The sequence below is a fragment of the Tupaia chinensis genome, unplaced genomic scaffold (assembly GCF_000334495.1).
Source record: "Tupaia chinensis unplaced genomic scaffold, TupChi_1.0 Scaffold144952_1, whole genome shotgun sequence".
Classification (NCBI taxonomy): Eukaryota; Metazoa; Chordata; class Mammalia; order Scandentia; family Tupaiidae; genus Tupaia; species Tupaia belangeri.
Window position 1 is genome coordinate 4,803,755 of NW_006204812.1, and position 16,522 is coordinate 4,820,276.

A 16,522-nucleotide genomic window follows, 5' to 3' on the forward strand; every position below is an offset into this window, starting at 1 on the left:
ATATATATATATATGTGTGTGTGTGTGTGTGTGTGTGTGTGTGTGTATGTGAGGAATCACCCCCCTAGGGAGGATGGCCACACTGCAGACCCCCTCCTCCATTCTCCTCTTGGGATTTTTGGGCATGCGTGCACACAGGCCACCAGGTCCAGTACTTGAACTGCTTAGTTAGCCATGTGAGAATCCAGTGCCTTAACCTCCATGCCAACTGCTTGCCCCCATAATATATATTTTTAATGAACTTTTTGAAGACCCAGCACAGAGTGCCAGCAGTCTGTCGCCAGAAGACACCCAATTAATGTCTTTATTCTCCCTGGATCATTGCCTTCTGTTTCCCTATTTCTACTCTTGGCACTCTAAACTTTGTTCAGAGTTTTTGTTCAAATGTGCCAGATCTTGACATTCATCTTCTGTGGCTTTATATAATGTGTGCAGTAAAATTCTCAATCCCTGCATGATGGGGGAACCTGAAACCTCATCCCTCTGTCATCATTTGCTCTTCCTCTTGCTCGCTTGGCTGTACTCTGGCGACACGAGCTACTCTGCTCTCTCAAACGGGCACGCCATGCTTCAGGTCTTTTGTATGGTATTCCTTTGCTTTCGATTATCGTCTCCAATTTATATAACAGAGCACTCTCTCATTATCTTCAGGCCTCTGCTCAAATTTGTTTTCTTATCAAAAGACCTCTACTATTCTATACAAGAGTTTTTCTACATTATTCTTCACTCCCTTATAAAGTTTTATTTCTTTTCATAGAAATTACGAGCATCTCATGTATTGAGGGTTTTTTTTAAAAAAAATTGTGTCTCTCTGACTAGATCATTAACTTCATCAGTTCTGCACTTTCAGTTTATCTCTAGTGACTAGAACAGCACCTGAAATGTAGTAGGTACATTCACTAGATTCAGAAAGTACATAGCAAGCACATACTATGTCTTTTTAAAGACATTTTGCAAGAGGGCACATGTTCTCACTAGAGAGAGGAGGGGAAGTCAGATGGGGGTGGGGAGAGAGAGAGAGAGAGAGAGAGAGAGAGAGAGAGAGAGAGAGAGAGAGAGAGATGTGTTTAGGGGGCCGGGGCGCGCCACCGATCCCTTCTCTGCCATCTTTTCCTCCTTTTGGGATTTTGGACATGGACACCCACGTGCCCCCTGTGTTTCTCAAGCTAGCAGGTCTGGGACTCAAACTAGATAGTTGGCCATGTGGGATCCAGCTGCCTTAACCACCAGGCCATGGGCTTTCTCCATATTATGTTTTTCTTTTTTTAATATTTATTTTGGCTTTCTTTAATTTATCCAAACAGTGTAATATTTTTAAATGGTCTTGAAGATGTTTAGCAATACTGCTGTCAAATTTGTTCTTATTTTACTTTTTTGTTTGTTTTGGACATAATTATGAAGTAAATAATTTCCTTAATTTTGTTCTCTAGTTGTTTGATGTGTATTGACCTTATATCTTCTGACCCCACTCATGGGGGTGGTTGGGTTGGTTCCATGTCTTAGCTATTGTGAATAATGTTGTAATAAACATAGATGTGCAAGAGTTTTTCCGACTGCGTGCCATCCTATCCTTTGGGTAGATACCCAGGAATGGAATTGCTGGACTATATGGTAGTTCTATTTGTAGGTGTTTGAGGAATGTCCATTCTGTTCTCCACAGTGGCTGTACTAATTTACACTCCCGCCAACAATGTCGAAGGGTTCCCTTTTCTCCAGCACTTTTCATTCTTTATATTTAATCTTAGTCATTCTGGTGGTATCTCATTGGGGTGTTTATTTTATTTTTATTTATTTATTTTTTTTGAGAGAGATTTTTGCAATAGGGTGCGTATACTCACTGGAGAGACAGAGAGAGACAAAGAGACAAAAGAGGGACATCACCTCTCAGGGGGAGCGGTCGGCCTTGTCTTGTTCCAGTTTTTAGTGAAAAAGCTTTAGCTTTTCCCAATTCAGTATGATGCTAGCTACGGGTTTTTCATATATGTCTTTGATTTTTGAATACCATATCAATCATGCATTTCAAAAATAAGTCACTCATTCAAAATGAATTATCCTTTTCATATATTGATGGATTCTCACTGCTAATATTTTGTTAAGGATATTTACATTAGTGTTCATGGAAAATTTTTTTGTTCCAGGTTAGGATATAACAGGGCATGATAAACTTAGTAGAATGTTATTAATGAATACATATGATTTATTGATTAATGTTATTTATTGCTTAAATATTTAATATCATTCAACGGGAACATAATTGGAGTTTTTCTTTCTTTTTTTGTTTAGCACATGAACTTGCTGGAGAGACAGAAACAGAGAAACAGAAAGTGAGAAATCATCTCCTGGGGGTATGGCCATGACTCAATCTCTTCTCCATTCTCCTTTTGGGATTTTGGGCATGCACACACATGTACCTAGTGTGAGTTTCAAGCCACTGGGTCTGGGACTTGAACCACAGTTGGTTATGTGGGAGTTCAGTGATGTTACAATTACACTGTCTGCTGGTCCTCTATTTTATTTTATATTTTTACATTTAATCATTGGGCATTTTTGCAGCATACAATATGGTTTTCCAAAGTGTACATGCATTGCAGGTTCATCAGTCAAAAATATTACCATATGCATCATTCTGAACAGATTACTTTTCATTCTAGTGTCTGTTAAATATATATATATTTTCTGAGCCCCATTTCATCGAAATTAGTAAAGTTATTAGCAAACCATTGTGCTAATAATTCCACTATAAACCATTATAATAATAATTTCATTATTATCCTTTTGTCTGTAGGATCTGTGGTGATATCCTCTATATCATACGTTACTTGGTAATTTGTATTTCCTCTTTTTCTCTTTTATTCTTCCTCTGAGAGGTTTATGCATTCTATTAATCTTTTCAAAGATCAACTTTTGGTATTTAAAAATTTTTATATGGTTGGTTCTGTTCTTACTTTTGTTTTTATTTCCATCCTTCTTACTTGGGTTCAATTTGCTCTTCTTTTTCTACTTTAAAGTAAAATCACTGATTCTTTATCTTTCTTCCTTTCTAGTTATAAGCATACAAAGCTGTGAAATTTTCTCTAAGCACTCGTTAACTGCATCTCATAAAATTCGATATATTGTGCTTTCATTTTCCTTTCTTTAATTGCCAGAGATTATGTGCATTTACCAGAGAGAGCGAGAGCAGGAGCGAGAGAGAGCGAGAGAAAGAGAGAGAAGGTACATTTCTCCCCCCACCCCCCATGGGTATGGTTATGCCTCAATCCTTTTTCCTTCATGATTTCTTCCCATCAGGATTTTGGTCACGCATGTACATGTACCCAGCATGTTTTCTAAGATACTGGAGCTGGGATTTGAACTGCTGTTGGCCATGTGAGATCTGGCTCCCTCAGCCACTGTGCTATAGGGCTGGCCCTGTTTTAATATTTAGTCAGTATAAAATGTTTTCTAATTCCCTTTTTGAGTTCTTAAAAACTTATTTAGCATTTGTTTTCAAGTATTAGGTCATCAGGAAAGTCATGGGTCATCAGGAAAGCCATGACGCTTTTTTTCATAGAAAAACAGAAAAATACGTTATGACTTTACCAATGACCTAAATTTGAGATCTTTTCTACCTTCTACTTAATTATTGCTTTCTAATTTAATTTTGTTGTGGACAGTGCAATGTTTTAATATTTTGAAATTTATTTATTTAGACTGTTATGGCCCACTATAATGGTTAATACTTTATATACATTCATTCTTTTTTATTTTTTTCTATATACATTTAAAAGAGTAATGTAGGCTAGGGTTGGTGGGTATAGTGTTCTGTGTCAATTGGTCAAGGTCTTTGATAGTATCACTCAGAGCTTTTATATTTGTGTTGCTTTTTATAGGCACCGTTAGGATTATTATATGGAAATGAATCCTTTGTCATTATAAAACATCTCTTCTTATTTCTGCTGATACTCTTTGTCTCAAAGTCTATTTTATCTGATAAGAACTAGCCACTTTAGGTTTTTAAAGATATATGTTCACATAGATTTTATTTTCCTTTTATTCCAACCTATTTTTGTCTTTATGCTTGTCAAGTAAATAGCATATAGTTGAAGCTTACTTTTTTTTTTTTTAGTTTGTTCTGGTAATTTTGTTCTTTTGATTGCAGTGTTGAGTACTATTACATTTGACATAGTTATTGCTATGGTTGGATTTAGGTCTGCTAGCATGCCATTTATTTTGTATTTGTGACACCTGTTTTATATCCTGCTCTTTCTCCTTTTCTTCGTTTGCTTGAGCTAATTGAATTTTTTATTTTTTTGCTCCATTTTGATTTTTTTGGTTTTGATTGAGTTTTTAGCTCTATCTTTTGCATTTTTATTTTGGTGGTTGTTCTATGGCCAAGCATGCTTATTTTTAGCTTATTTATACTTAGAGTTAATAATGTTCAAGTTCACATAAAATAGTCTTCTTGCTAGACTACCGTTTTATTTACCCAGTTACCTTTCCAGATAGAACATATAGAACATCTATGTTTTAGGACAGTATGTGGGATATTCTTACATGCTGATACAACAAAGTACAATTGGATTCCTGGTCTTGAGTGGTAATATAAAAAAATTCATTTGCAGTTGGGCCACTAGAAAAATGGGGAGAATTCTGTTAGGTATGTGTTAAATGTGTAGGAAATAGAGGCTGAGCAGTGTTGATGAACACTATGTAAAAAGAACTATGGATATGTGTTTAAGAATGATTTTGTAATTTATTTTTGGTGTCAATTTTTAACTTATTTTTACTTTATTGTTTGCTAATCAAAAAAATGTATCATACTTTGTGACAATGAGTTTAACAACCCCAAGTGCATGAGTAATACAAAAGATAAATACTGATTTTTTTTGTCTTTCAAGAAAGTTATGATTAATGTTAACTTGGAAAAGTGTTTGTTGATACCATACAATACCACTGATGCCATGGAAACCAGGAACACAAATCTATTGCAGAGACATTAGCATTTCAAAAATTCATGGTTATTTTAAGTGTGTGTCCAAAGGTGATTAGAATGAATAGCTGTACAAGGTGTGTTTGCATATTATTTAATGACTCATTTAGGCTGAATGACTGGTCTGTGTTAATCTCACTCACTTTCAGTTCCAAGTTTTCCTGGACATGTATGGAAAGCCGGGTGATAGCAATGGATGTGATGGTCCATTATTAGCAGCATAGAGACCTTCTTCATTCTGATGTTCCAAATAGAACTCCTGGAAGATGAGGCCTTACATCACTGTCATAGATGCTTACAATAGAATATCCATTAAGTTAATGTTAAAATACTGCTCCAATTTTTCATCCAATTTATCAAATCAAAATAACGTTTTGTTAATTCATTCTGTCAAAAGTAAAATGGTTGAAACAAATACAATTTTACCTTGTTAAGAAGTTGAACACCAGGGGCCAGCAGATGGCCTAGTGATTACAATGCTGGGCTCCCACATGGCTTACTGCAGTTCGAGTTCTGGACCTGGTGGATTAAAACTTATGCTGATTTACACTAATAGGTCACTCCTTGAACAATTCCTAAAAGACAATACTGCCCCTGTCTCCCTGGGAAAACTCTTGAAAGGTTGAAAAGCATTGTTACATAGAAGTTAAGTTCTTGAATTCTGGAATCAGACTAAGTTTGAATCCTACTGCTTCTGCTTAGATGTCCTTGGGGACATTTATCAATCTCTCTGTCCCTCCTTTTTGTGGTCTGCAAAGTGGAGGTGATAATTTGCAAGGATTACATGAGTTGAAATAAATAAACTGCTTGGAAGAGTGAGTGAAAAAAAAAAACAAACTCATGCTGGGCACATGTGTGTGTGCCCAAGATTCTGGGAAGAGAATGGAGTAAAAGGGATTGTGGCATGATCTTCTCTGCCCCCAGGGATGATTTCTCATTTTTTCTCTCACTGTCTCTGTCTCTCCCTCCAATGAGTGCATGTGTCCTAAGGCACCCCTCAACATAAAAAAGAAAATTCTGAAATGATAAGATCAGTTTTTAAGAAAATTACATTCCTCAGAAATGGGTGATTATCTGTTGATAGCATGTATGGTATCTTCAGCTGGACTGGTGTGAAGCATATTTATGTTGGGTAAATTCATTTTACAAACTATAGTGATGTATAGTGATTGAATGTATAAAATTTAAAAAATATTAAAATAGAAAATTTCAATTATAAAATATTAGAGTGATATGTTTAGGAAACTGATTAAAATATGTGAAAATACACCAGGAATGAATACTTAGATCTCTATTTAAATGTTCATATTATTGCTTTAAATAAAAATTGAAAATTTTATGTACACAAATATATATTGTAATTTTGGAAATAATTTTATTTTTGAAATTAGTTTTTGGGTAGGAAAATTTTGTAGTCCGTCAATAAAATAAAATCAATTTGTTAGTCAATACATAAATATTATAAAAGTGATATGACTTTTATTACATTTAGATCTTACTTCCACTCTCAAAAGTGTCCCAATTCGAATGGTACATCGTATAGTTGCCCTTGCTATTTTGTCTGCCATTAGCAGAATTCGTGAGCACTCTAGTGTCTCATTTTCAGGCTAATGAAGTTTTGTATTTCCCTGATATTTTATTATTATTATTTTAAAGCTTATTTCCTTATTTCCTCTATGAGCAAGAGAGATAAAGGAACAGGGAGAGTGACCTTTCCAACAGGGACCGCAGCAGCAGATAGCTCTGGATAATGGGCAAGCACATGCACCTCTGGCCATGAACTAGGAGTCTTCCCCTGTGGGAATGCCTCCCAGAGTGTGGCACTTTACCACTGCACTGCCCTCCTGTCCCCTTCTCTGCTCTTCCTATTAGCCATGGCCATGTGACTAACCTTGGCTAATGAAAGGTGAGCAGAAGTCATGTGTGATGTTTCTGAGAGCCAGTGCACAATCTGCTCCCTGCTGCAGCAGTCCTGGGAGCACAGATCACATAGAGGCTTCCAGCAGGTTGCAACTGTGAGTGGTTGGAGCCCAGCTCCTTGTGATGCTGTATGAGGAAGAAATGCTGGTGTGTGATAAATACATCCCTACAGAGATTGCTGTACTGTGAGACCACTGAGATTTTGGCATTATTTACTTAATGCCAAGCTTAACCTACCCTGATTGACAATGCTATTACATAAGTGAACCTATTGATTAGTTAATTTAGACCTTGATTTGTTCCAGAAGAACTTGGGACAGTCTATGAACAGTAAGATAGAATAAAAAGAGAATCGGTTCAAAGGGAAAAATAGAGCTATGAAAGTAAAATAATGTCAGAGGTAAGGTAAGTCTTCAGAATACATTCTTGTGTATTTCTCAGTGTGGGCTGGCATTTAGTCTACAATCTTTTATTTTATTTTTTTTCCTTAAAGGGGATGTGCACTCTCAGGAGATGCAGAGAGAGGCAGAAAGAAGACAAGAAGTCACAATGCCCCAGGGGTGGGGGGATGGACATGCTGCAATAGTTTCTTCTTCATTCCCCTCTTGGGATTTTGAGCATGCACCCACATGTGCCTGGTGTGAGCTTTAAGCTCCAGGTCTGAGACTTGAACCGTGGTTGACTATGTGGAAGTCCAGAAATGTAACCATTATGCCATCTGCTTGTCCCAGTCTATAATCTTCTTAGTGGTCAAAGTAAATAGGGAAATTTGACTAGTAATAGCACCCATAAGATAACAAACAAGATTTTTAGGATAAACCTTCAACAGGAATGGGACACTGTGTCAAATCCTGAACAACTTCCCTTAAGTGAATATGAGTGTTTTTTTTTTTTAAATAATTTTTTAAAGAATTACTTTATTTAACTTTATTTATTTATTTTTGACCAGAGTGAGAGAGAGTGCGGGAAAGAGAGAGAGAGAGAGAGAGAGAGAGAGCGAGCGAGCAAGCGAGCAAGCAAGCTACCAGATCTGAGACTTGAACCATGGTTGGCCATGGGAGTTCAGTGTCCTAAACCACCATGCCACCTGCCAGCCCAAAGTGTTTCTTAAACTAAAAGTTATCAACAGGACCTAATGGCAACGTAGGATTCTGGAAAAAATAATGGGAGGTGATAGAGCAAAGTGGCCTGGACAAATAGCTGTGGGTGATGTGGTCTAATTGGACACGGGTTTTAGAAAATCTGCAGCATACAGGCATATCCTTCACAAAATTCTTACAGAAATGTATGTATGCACACATACTTCATTATCATGAGGGCTCTTTTAATAAAAACTATATAGGTAAGGGGTTGGTTATATTTGCTGCAAAGTTCTTAGAATTAGCTCTGTCTTCTATCCTGCAGAAGCTTCCCTGCCAAGGCCAAGAAATATGAATAGTCCCAGCATAGAATGGGTTTAGTGGAGGAAGAATTTGTCCACATAGCATGCTCTAGGAGCTCAGAAAAGGGTGGTGACTCTCCTGAGTGGTAATTGAATCATTCCTCGAGAGAGAGAGGATTGCCCCATGGATCACGTCTTGGCCATTGTTTAAGGCGTCTGCTTGGCATCACTGTCTCTGAATGGCTTCGTATCCAAGGATCATCTAAACAGCTTGAGGGAAGAACATGTGTTGACTAGGCCACAATGTCCATTAAACCTGCTGTGCCTGAGGCAGCCGCAGTGCTCTGAGTGAGCTCAGAGGAAGGAACCTCAGCCAGGGCTGGACAGAGCCTGTGAACTGATGACCCAAATATTGGAATGTTTGCAAGGGTCTATTTTTGTTTCAAGAAAACCAGAAACAATGAGCCACTAGGGGAGCCAGCCTCCTGGAGACTAGTGGCGAAGGAGTGAAATGGAGTTCTCCAGAGCTGTTTGTGACACTCCAAGCTTACTGGTAATTTCTCTGCAAAGCAAAGGTTGGGCAACCCTGTTCAGAACAAGGCAGGGTCTGTAGAGGTCATGAAGGGCCCTCCATCCATCTGTCTATGGCAGGCTCGCTTTCCTCCTTTCCTGAGCTTCACCAAGCACTCAGCTGGTAGCTGGTCCCATTCATGGGGTGGGTGGGGAAGAAAATGTGTAGGTCTTCTTCACTGGGTCAGAGAAAAATGCAGAGGTAAAATACCATCGAGGAAAGTAGTTGACCCACGTGAGACGCAATCTAGGTTTCAGGATCCTAAAATTTCGTCTTTTGTTAACTTTCAGCCAATGAAGAGAAATATTTTCACTTTGGGAACCTTTTCTGGTCAATCCAAGGGCTGTGGACAGAGAAATGTGAGTGCTGGCTTAAGGCTCATCTGTGCTGTTGAGGGGAATGGGGCGAAGGATGAGAGGGAGCAGTTCTCCAAAGACTTGCACTCAGTGTGCAGGTGAGTTAGAGCCCTGATCTGTGAGATAGAAATCTAGGCACCATTTAATCACCAGAGGACAGCCTGTCCTCCATCTTCCCTCCTCCACTGTGACATGGATCCGACACAGAAGGACCCTGCTGGGAACTCAGCCAATCTCATTCCCAAACCTGCACTGCAAGGAGCAGTGCTTGTCCCTTCCATTATCAAAGAATTCAGAAAGCTGAGTGGTAGGTAGGTGGTGTTCCCCTTCAAACTATCCTTTAACCCAGGCTTCCTTTCCTTTCTTCCTTCCTGGCCTGTGGATCTTTGGTCCTACACCCAATACCTGTTAAGTAACCCTTGAACCTGGAGGCTTCTAAGGTTCCCATGAGGTCTGGACTTTGCTGGGGGGAATCAGTCCTCCTCTGACATAATGCCAGGTCTGTCTTCACCTCCAGAAGGGGTGCGTTGGGCTCTGAGGTCCCCTGGCTAACAGCCACATTGCTATCTATTTCATGCCCACACTTCACTCCTCCCCCCAAGTCTGTCTGAGAATTGGGGCATGTGAAAGCAGGGCTCGCAGCGGGACCAGCTGGCACCATTCACTGTGTCTGGGAAAGCATGTCATGACCTGACAAGGCTGGGAACTGCAGGAGCCCCTCAGTGAATGGGCTGTCTCTGACAACAAGGGAAGGGTCAGGAGTCAGATGTGTCAGTCAGCAGGGTTTTCAGGTCTGATATGCAGGAAGAAATTAGTTTTCAGCCTCAGAACCTGGACCAGAATAAGAAGCAAGGAGACTCTCTCACTCTGGTGTCCAGACCCTGACTATGAGATGTGTTTTAGCCAGGATACCTCAAGTGCTTCCCTCACTGTTACTCACAGAGAGATGATCAGTAGAAAGACCCTCAGAGGTTTTTTAAGGCACTATGTGGAGGGTCAATTTGGCATTAAATAAGGTAGGAGTGCTATAATCCTCACATGGTCTTATGCGTGCCTCATCCTCCCATGAAGGAATCGTGCTAGACCTGCCTTAAAACTCCGCTTTGTAAATTCAGATGTTTATCGACAAGATGTTTTGAGAGAAGCAGGATGTTTTGACAGGAGTAAGACCCTGTCAAGAAAGAGAAGCTGGGATCAGCCACTGAGCTGTGAATCCTCTCAGCCCCTGCAAGATTGTTCCTTCTATCGTTCCACATTTACGAAGCCATCTCTGCCAGCTTCGGCCCACCAGCGCGCTGCAAAGATAAATCAGAAGTGATTCTGTCTTTGAAGTGTGCAAAGTCTAGTAGGTGACACTGACATGTTTGTCAAATACTCTAACACCCAGGAGGCATGGAGATGTTGCAAGGGAGGGAGGATATCGTCTGAGGATCTTCAGAGTGTTGGCACCTACAAAGGGCTTCTTGGAGGAGATGTTGTGATAGTTAATTTTGTGTGCCAAATTGGCTGGGCCACAGTGCCCAAATATTTGGTCAGGCATTATTCTAGATGCTTATGTGAAGGTATTTTTAAAAAGGTGAGATGAAGATTAAAATTAGCAGGCTTGGAATAAAGCAGATTACTTTGCTGATGTGGGTGGGATTCACGCAATTAGTTGAAGACCTAGAGAGCAAAGGCTCACCTTGAAGTGAGAGAATTTTGTAGCAGACAGCTTTTGGACTTGAACTGCAACTCATCCCCGGGGCTCCAGCTGCCCGTGTACTCTGCAGATTTCGGTCTTGTTAAGCCTGTACAATCGCTTTAGTGTAGAAACAAATGTCTCTACAGTTAGATAAGATGAATAAGTCCTAGTGTTCTGTAGCACGGTAGAGTAATTAACAATAATTTATTACCTGTTTCAAACTAGCTGAAAGAGAATTTTAAATATTCCCACTGTCACAAAGTATGATGATATTTGAGATGGTGGATATTCTAATGACCCTGATTCAATCATTGCACATTACATGTGTCAATTTAAAATAGTGAAATCTCTCTCTGTATGTATATATATATATACACACACATTCTGTTTCTTTGGAGAACCTGACCTATATAGGTGTCAAGGCCAAGGATGACTTGGGGGGGGGGTGTCATTTGCTTCCCTAAAATATGCAATGCTATCCTGTCAAGCATGCAATATTAAAGTAACCTTAGTATTTTTGTCCAGATTTATTTTATTATTAATTTGCCAGCAGAAAAATTATAAGATAAAATGGAAAATTTAGTTATCTTTTCTTCATTGAGCCTAGGTAGGAGAGAGAGTTATTTGCGTGTGTTTTTTATTTTTATTTTTTTTACTTTTACTATAGGGTGTGTGTGTTCACTAGAGACAGACACACAGAGAAGAGAAAGTGAGAAATCACCCCTTAGAGAGGATGGCCAGGTGGCAATCCCTTCTCCAGTCTCCTCTCAGGATTTTGGGCACATACGCCTACATGCCCAGTGTGATTTTCAAGCTGCTGGGTCCGAGACTCAAACTTCACAGTCGACCATGTGGGATGCAGTCAACTTAACCTCCATGCCACTTGCTGGCCTAAAAGAGATATTTTATAGCAATCTATTTTCCTGCTGTGATTATCCTTCAAGTTTTCCTAAGAGCTGATGGTGGTCTTCCCTGATCTTATTTTTTGCAACCCTTTTAATATTTTTTTTAAAAAAATTATTATTATTTATTCATTTTTATTTATTTATTTATTTAGATTTTGCTATAGGGTGCATGTGTTTGCCAGAGCTAGAGAAAGAGAGGGGAAGTGAAAAAGCACTCCTCAGGGGGGAGAATGACCACAATTTCCTCTCCTTCATTTTCTTCTAGGGATTTTGGGCACTTAGGCATGCACACGTGCCTGGCATATTTTCCAAGCTGCCCGATTCAGATCTCAAACTGTGCAGTTGGTCATGTAAGGTCAAGCCACCTTGATGACCTTGCCACTGACTGGCTCCTAACAGTTTCGTAAATATCTACATTTTTGTATAAAACAACTCGTACTTGATATACTTGGAGTGATTTCTTTTTTCTTGGCTGTCTTCTGACTAGTTCAGCATTTAGCATTACAAGTACTTCCAGAAAACAGGCCTCCAAAGATGAGATGAGTTGATTATCACACAGGTTAGGTTTGGAGCTAGCAGTGATGGCTTTCTGTAATAGAAAATAGAATGCTGATAATTTATGGTCTGCAGTGGCAAAGAAGTATTAAAAAATTGTTGAAGTTGCCTGGAATAAAGTTCCTACAAACTGTAAGGTGTTGGCAGAAACCACCCCACTTGGCTACTTCTGTAGAATGTCATGGTGAACATATGGAATGTGAGGATTGCAAGGGTGTGAGATGGGCTGGCCATATCTGGTTGCCCTGAAAAGAAAGGAAGAAATCATCTCAGGGTACAGTCATGGTTAGAGAATCAGAGTGTTTCTATAACCGCTTGAATGAGTTGCCTCTTAACTACCTTGTAGATAATTGTGTCATAAAGGTTGCTCATGAAGTTGTGGGTATTAGCATAATATGATTCACAGCTGTACCAAGACTCATGTGAAAGTGAGGACATTGTTTAAGGAAGAGTAAGATGTGTAGAATTGGTATGGGAACATTTGGGTAGATTCAGCTGAATCGGAGTAGCTTAACCCCTCTCCCCAAATCTCTCTGTCCCTGCTTTGTCATTAGAAACAACCTTCTCTACTGCTCTCTGAGGGAACTAATTTTCACTTGATTGAGAACCTTGTAAGGAGATACTGAATTTCCTGAAGACGTATTTTCACCTCCCCTCATAGCTCCACATTGCCTCCAGATCTGTAACTAAGTCAGATCCTAGCTTGCCCAAAAGGAAAGAGAACAAAGTGTGACCCAGGAGGAGAAAGCATACATACCAGAAGAATTACATGATGACAGACTAGAGGGGAAGCTATGTAATGCTGGATTGGGCCAAATTTATCAAGATATATGTACTTACCAGAGGTTCTTGATTTAATCTGTTAGTTGAGCAGCTTGGAATGGCTCCAGCAGTTTTCTCCCCCCTCACCCCCCTTTTTTTAACTTAAAAATGGACTCAATGGTAGCCTGACCTAAAGTGAAATGGATATGTCAGAACTTCCTTGGTAAAGGTTTAAAGACATAGGAATGTAAGAGTGAATTTGTCACATGCGACCTGCTTACCCATCCCCTGATGGGGGGGGGGTCACCCAGACATAACCTTAATTTGCAATGTTGTTGAGAAATACCTTGATAAGAGACATGCTGGTATTCTTAAGAAACTTTGTAAGGGTTGCTCTCTGCAGGCAGGGGCTGATGGGGCAGAGAACTCCATTGCAAAGGTTCTATTGACTTCACTGGAGATAATGGGATTCCATACAACAAATGCCAAAGAGTATTTAACCTCCAAAAACCAGATGACTGTGGCCACTGAAATGAAAGGACTATAGTGGCTCCCAGAATCTTACATTCACCATGATACCTATGTTGCCTAATTTATCATGGTGTCCCCAGGGGTGAAAAATTTAGAGCCAATAGTTGATCTGTGTAATAGAAACAGAATTTCAGATCTGGTGAACACTAGAACTAGGGTGTTACACACGGAGAGTCATCATCTCTCAATTTCTAGAGTTGTGGGAATTACAGTTTTACAAATGATAATGACACCACTCTCCCACCTATGAATATTACACCTTAACTGCAGGTGGGACATGTGTGGACAACTCATTTGGGTTTACAAAGCTAATCCTGCAGAGGATCCCGTGACCCTTCGGAGGATTTGTGCCAGTACTGGGTACAGGACCTAAACTTTGTTGCACTCAGAGATCACAAGAATCATTGTTAACTGTTGAATATTTCTTTGTGGCCATTTCATCCACTTGTTAATTTCTTTTTTCTTTTTCTTCTTCTTTTTTTTTTAGAAGTTTTGCTATAGGGCACCTGCACTCACCAGACAGACAGAGAGAGACAGACAGAAAGTGAGAAATCATCCCCCAGTGGCGATGGCCATGCCACAATCCCTTCTCCTCCATTCTCCTCTCAGGATCTTGGGCACGCACGCACACACGCCTGGCATGAGTTTTAAGCCACCGGGTCCAGGATGCGAACTGTGGTCGACTACATGGGAGTCCAGCAACATAGCCATTATGCTAACTGTTGGTCCCCATTTGTTAATTTCTAAAGGTCATGGACCCCTTTGAGAATCTGATCAAAGCAATGAACGTGTTTTCAAGAAAAATGAATGCATACTTACACAACATTTGTACTCAATTTTTGTGGGTTTGAGGACCTTCTGAAGCTTTAGGATAAAAGCTCTCAACATACTGACAACCCAATAGCTCAATAAATCAATGGCCAAGTATTATGAACAGATAGAAAGGAAATACACATGGTCAAAAATATGGAAAGATTCTCTCACCCACTAAAAGCAAGAGTATGTGAATTATATCGAAACACTATTTTTCACTAACATTTGGCAATGATTAAATATTTTATTACAAACTGTGCTTTCCAGAGTGTGGGAAACGTTTCCACATACCTTCCTAGTGGAAGTGTAAATGGGCTTGACCTCTACAGAGGGCAATTTGACGTTTATCAAAATTAAAATGCACACATCCTTTGACATAGCAATCTTAGTTTTACAAATTTATCCTGCAGAGAGAGTTTCACATATATTAAATTACATTTTTATAAGGTAATTCACTGCAGCATTGATGGTGACAGTCAACGCATTAAATAGCCTAAATATAAACCTGTTGAAGATTATTTATTTCTTTATTTTAAAAATAGTATTACATTTATACAATGGAATATTATGTAGCTCTACAAAGAACAAGAAAGTGGGACCGGCAGGTGGCATGGTGATTAAGGCGTTGGACTCCTACATGGCTGACCATGGTTTGAATCCCGGACCTGGTGGCTTGAAAATCATGCCAGGGATATGTGCATCCTTGCTCAAAATCTCCAGAAGAGACTGGAGGGAAGGTATTGCGGCCTGGCCATCCCCCCAGAGAGGGTGATTTCTCCCTCTCTCTCTGTCTTTCTGGCAAGCATGTGTACTCTATGGCAAAACCCAGCCAAACAAAAAAGAACAAGAAAGCTTTATGTGCCTAAATTTACACAATGGAATATTAGTTGCCCAACATTTGCCCAACACTCCCAGCTGATAAGAGGTAGAGCTAGGATATGAACCTAAAGCTTCTGACTTCAAATCCCTTTTCTTTTTCATTTGCTGGTATGATTCCCCTGAGAGATGCCCCACAAAGCTGACTGGGTGAGTAACATGTAGCCTGATACAAGCTTCCACATCTTGTTCTGTGTCTGGACACAGAACAAGGCTGCAAGGAGAAATAGGATCACATGAAAGAGAAAATCATCAGTTTATGGCCTGCAAGAAGTTCTAGTTACTTTTTGTCCTCCAGAGGGAGCCATGGCCATCCGATGCTAGTTCTAGACCCTTGACCTTGTGGCCAGAGACCTGACTAATCTGAATATACCAGGAAGTAGAGGCTAGAACTTCTTTCAGCTTAGAGAATTCACTGACTTAGAAATAAGTCCCTGGCAATCAATATTTCAGGCTTTGATTTTTGAACCCTGACGCCTGAGAAGGGGCAAGATCACATGGGAAGAGTAGACGACAAAGAGAAGACAGCAGAATGGTGTCTTGGTCCTTGGCCAAGGACAAGTAGAAAAGCATGAGAGAGAAGGAGCAGAAGAAGAAAAGAAGGCAGGGAGGAGAAGGAGAAGAAGGAAGAGGAGGAGGAAGAGAAGTGGGAGGAGAAAGTGAGGGAGGGAGATTACATTAGGTGTGTGTATAAAGCAAGGGGACTCACCAGTGAGACTGCCCTTCTGGATTAGGGCAGAGATAAAGCAAACATTCTCCCTATTTCCTCTCGTACAGAATGGGGCATACAATCACTTCACCGTGTGCACAAGATTTTTAGTTACATAATGACTAAAAGTAGATAAAGAGCCAGCCAGGAGAACAGCCAGCTATGGACATGATGCTCATAAAAGCCCTCAGCCAGGCTCAGGGCTTGGCTGCCAACCTGCTCTGGGGTGATAGGGGTGGACAGAGCCAGGCATGAGGAGCCCTCCAAGAGCCCAGAGGAGGAGGCAATGGGAGAAACAGCAAGAAAGGCCAGCCCTTGGCTGCCAAGAACAGCAGGTTGCAATGCTTAATGTCCATGCTCATGCCAGTGTGCTTAGGAACTGTTGTTATTTTTATGAGAAAAATGCAGAAAGGCTAATCTGTCTATTTATGTCTGTCTGGAAACATGCAATTACCAAACGGTTGTTTGGGTGCCAGGATCCGGGTGCCGCTCT

The 16,522-nt window shown here is 40.0% G+C and overlaps 1 long non-coding RNA gene across 2 annotated transcripts; it reads right to left on the bottom strand.

Annotated features, from left to right (window-relative positions):
• Positions 1-5,056: 5,056 nt before the first annotated feature.
• LOC114005929 (uncharacterized) lies at positions 5,057-13,527 on the bottom strand. 2 transcript variants are annotated; one of them, XR_003547720.1, is made up of 4 exons: positions 13,447-13,527; positions 13,179-13,290; positions 12,223-12,372; positions 5,057-5,228 (listed from the first exon to the last, which is right to left on the bottom strand). It is a non-coding gene; the product is annotated as an uncharacterized LOC114005929 (long non-coding RNA). The 2 variants fall into 2 exon arrangements; XR_003547721.1 differs by having other exon boundaries at positions 5,057-5,263.
• Positions 13,528-16,522: the final 2,995 nt, after the last annotated feature.